The sequence below is a fragment of the Pteronotus mesoamericanus genome, unplaced genomic scaffold, assembly GCF_021234165.1.
Source record: "Pteronotus mesoamericanus isolate MK-2021 breed Mesoamerican mustached bat unplaced genomic scaffold, CSHL_Meso_final contig_20, whole genome shotgun sequence".
Lineage (NCBI taxonomy): Eukaryota > Metazoa > Chordata > Mammalia > Chiroptera > Mormoopidae > Pteronotus > Pteronotus mesoamericanus.
The window spans coordinates 72,009,552-72,013,741 of NW_026555085.1; the positions used below are offsets into that span (position 1 = coordinate 72,009,552).

Here is a 4,190-nt window from a genome sequence, read left to right on the forward strand (position 1 = left end):
TTTCTTTCTGCTGCATAGTATTCCATTGTGTATATGTACCATTACTTTTTGATCCAATCATCTACAGATGGGCATTTAGGTTGCTTCCAAGACTTGGCTATTGTAAATTGTGCTGCTATGAACATTGGGGTGCATAGGTTCTTTTGTATTGGCGTTTTGGAGTTCTCAGGGTATAGTCCCAGCAGGGGAATCGCTGGATCAAAAGGCAGTTCCATTTTCAGCTTTTTGAGGAAATTCCACACTGCTTTCCACAGTGGCTGTACCAGTCTGCGTTCCCACCAACAGTGGCCTACTGTTCCCTTTTCTCCACAGCCTCGCCAGCACCTGGTGTTTGTGGATCTGTTTATGATGGCCATTCTGACCGGTGTGAGGTGGTACCTCATGGTGGTTTTGATCTACATTTCTCTGATGGCTAGTGATGCAGAGCATCCTTTCAAATGCCTCTGGGCCCTCTGTATCTCCTCCTTACAAAAGCATCTGCCCAGGTCCAATTTTTGATTGGATCGTTTGTCTTCTTGGAGTAAAGTCGAGTGAGTTCTTTGTATATCTTGGAGATCAAACCTCTATCTGATGTATCATTAGCAAATATATTTTCCCAAATGGTTGGCTCCCTTTTCATTTTGCTGATATTTTCTTTAGCCGTGCAGAAGCTTCTTATTTTTATGAGGTCCCACTTGTTTATTCTTTCCTTTATGTCCCTTGCTTTAGGAGACATATCAGTGAAAAAATTGCTGCATGGGATATCTGAGAGTTTCCTGCCAATGTTCTCCTCGAGGACTTTGATGGTGTTGCGACTTCTATTTAAGTCTTTTATCCATCTTGAGTTTATTTTTGTGCATGGTGTCAGCTGATGATCCAATTTCAATTTTTTGCATGTAGCCATCCAGCTCTCCCAACACCATTTGTTGAAGAGGCTGTTATTGCTCCATTTTATGCTTCTGCCCCCTTTGTCGAATATTAGATGTCCATAGATACCTGGGCTTATTTCTGGACTTTCTATTCTGTTCCACTGGTCTATGGGTCTGTTCTTGTGCCAGTACCAGATTGTTTTGAGTAGAGTGGCTTTGTAGTAGAGTTTGATGTCCGGTATTGTGATCCCTCCTACTTTGTGTTTCTTTCTCAAAATTGCTGCAGCTATTCGAGGTCGTTTATGGTTCCATATAAATTTTTGAAATGTCTGTTCTATTTCTGTGAAATACGTCATTGGTATCTTAATAGGGATTGCGTTGAATCTATAAATTGCTTTTGGTAGTATAGACATTTTAAGGATATTAATTCTTCCAATCCAATGGCACGGTATATGCTTCCATTTATTTGTGTCTTCCTTAATTTCTGTTTTCAATGTTGTATAGTTTTCTGCATACAGGTCTTTTGTGTCTTTGGTTAAATTTATCCCTAGGTACTTTATCTTTTTTCGTGCTATATCGAATGGTATATTTTTTCTGATTTCTTCTTCTTCTATTGCATTGCTGGTGTACAAAAACGCCTTTGATTTCTGAATGTTGACTTTGTATCCTGCTGTTTTGCCAAATTCACCTATTAGGTTGAGGAGTTTTTTGGTAGAGTCTACAGGGTTCTCTATGTACACTATCATGTCATCTGCAAACAATGATAGTTTTATTTCCTCCTTTCCTATTTGGATGCCTTTTATCTCTTTCTCTTGTCTGACCGTTGTGGCTAGGACTTCCAATACGATGTTGAAAAGAAGCGGTGAGAGCGGACATCCTTGTCGTGTTCCCGATCTTAGTGGGAAAGCTTTCAGTTTTTGCCCATTGAGTATGATATTGGCTGTAGGTTTTTTATACATGGCCTTTATTACGTTGAGGTATGCCCCATTTATTCCCATTTTGCTGAGTGTTTTGATCATAAATGGGTGCTGTACCTTGTCAAATGCTTTTTCTGCATCTATCGAGAATATCATGTGGTTTTTGTCTTTTCTTTGATTTATGTGGTGTATCACGTTTACTGATTTGCGTATATTGAACCATCCCTGCATCCCTGGGATGAATCCCACTTGATCGTGATGGATAATCTTTTGAATGTATTGCTGGATGCGATTTGCCAATATTTTGTTGAGGATTTTAGCATTCATGTTCATCAGCGAAATTGACCTGTAGTTTTCTTTTTTTGTAGTGTCTTTATCGGGTTTTGGGATCAGGGTGATGCTGGCCTCATAGAAGGAGTCTGGGAGTCTTCCCTCCTCTTGGATTTTTTGGAATAGTCTGAGAAGGACAGGGGTTAGCTCTTCCTTAAATGTTTTGTAAAATTCTCCTGGGAAACCGTCTGGCCCTGGGCTTTTGTGTGCTGGGAGTTTCTTGATTACTGCTTCAATTTCCCCAACTGTTATCGGTCTGTTCAAGCTTTCTGTTTCTTCCTCCTTCAGTGTTGGAAGATTACACTTTTCTAAAAATTTGTCCATTTCATCAAGATTTTCAAATTTCTTGGCATATAATTGTTCATAATAGTTTCTGATGATCATTTGTATTTCTGTGGTATCAGTTGTTATTTCTCCTCTTTCATTTCTGATATTATTAATTTGGGTCCTCTCCTTTTTTTCTTGATGAGTCTGCTTAAAGGCTTGTCAACTTTATGAATCTTTTCAAAGAACCAGCTTCTGGATTGGTTGATCCTCTGAATTGTCCTTTTTGTCTCTATGTCATTCAGTTCTGCTCTAATCTTGACTATTTCCTTCCTTCTACTTGCTCTGGGATTTATTTGTTGTTGTTTCTCCAGTTCTTCAAGTTGTAGTGTTAGGTCTTTTATTTGAAATGTTTCTATCTTTTTAAGGTAAGCCTGTATTGCTATGAACTTCCCTCTCAGGACCGCCTTTGCTGTGTCCCATAGGTTTTGGACAGTTGTCTTTTCATTTTCATTTGTTTCCAGAAATATTTTGATTTCTTCTCTTATCTCATTATTGACCCATTCATTGTTTAATAGTGTACTGTTCAGTCTCCATGAGTTTCCAAGTTTTTGAAGTTTCTCTTTGAGTTTGATTTCGAGTTTCAAGGCCTTGTGGTCTGAGAAAAAGTTTGGTATTATTTCAATTTTCCTGAATTTACTGAGGCTTGCTTTGTGTCCTAGCATGTGGTCTATCTTTGAAAAACTGCCATGAGCATTTGAAAAGAATGTGTATTTTTCTTCTTTGGGATGTAAGATTCTATATATGTCAGTTAAGTCTCTTTGATTCAGTGTGTCATTCAGCGCCACGATATGTTTATTAATGTTTTGTTCGGAAGATCTGTCCATTTTTGACAGTGGGGTGTTGAAATCCACTACTATCAGTGTGTTGCTATCTATATCTTTTTTGAAGTCATCCAACAATTTCCTTATAAACTTGGGGGCTCCTATATTGGGAGCATATAAGTTTACAATGTTGATGTCTTCTTGATAGATTCTTCCTTTAAGTATGATAAAGTGCCCCTCTGGGTCTCTCTTTACGGCCTTTGCTTTGAAATCTATTTTGTCTGATACAAGTATGGCAAAAAATATGGAACGCTTCACGAATTTGCGTGTCATCCTTGCGCAGGGGCCATGCTAATCTTCTCTGTATCGTTCCAATTTTAGTATATGTGCTGCCGAAGCGAGCACTACTTTTTATTTTTAATCTGAGTACAAATATAGGAGTTGGAGTAGCACAGTATACATGGAATGGACAGCAGATATATTAGCTGAACTTTTTGTTCAGAAACATATTTAATGTGTAAATGTTTGACAACATAATGACACAGACTGTAAGCATCACTAACTGGATGATCTAATTAATGTCCCCAGAAAATATTGTTTTGGCTATAGATATAACAAAGTAGATCATTAAAGATTATGTTTGTATGTAGTGCATGTGTCTGTAGGTGTTTATTTGGCGTAAACTGACATTTTAATCATGCATCTACTAATTGATATTCTGCAAACTATTGTTGGTTTTAATGGTTTTATAAGTGAAAAAGGTGACTTGTAATTTTAAGATTTTGGTGTATATAATATTCATGGAAATCTAAGTATATAGGATTTGGATAATTCTGGATTGTATTAAAATAACACAATACTACTATTACTCCTCCTACTTCTAATATATACTAAAGTATATATAGTATAGTATATAATGTAGCAAATAAATTCCCTTCTGGTAAAGAAATTGAACGAATTTCTTTTACACTGTTTTTCTTTTTCTTTTCTTTTTTTGATTGAAGGTA

At 37.0% G+C, this 4,190-nt stretch overlaps 1 non-coding gene across 1 annotated transcript; it reads right to left on the minus strand.

Annotated features, from left to right (window-relative positions):
- Nucleotides 1–3,481: 3,481 nt before the first annotated feature.
- On the minus strand, nt 3,482–3,588 carry LOC129067962 (U6 spliceosomal RNA). The gene has a single exon (XR_008528790.1). It is a non-coding gene; the product is annotated as a U6 spliceosomal RNA (small nuclear RNA).
- Between the last annotated feature and the right edge of the window lie 602 nt (nt 3,589–4,190).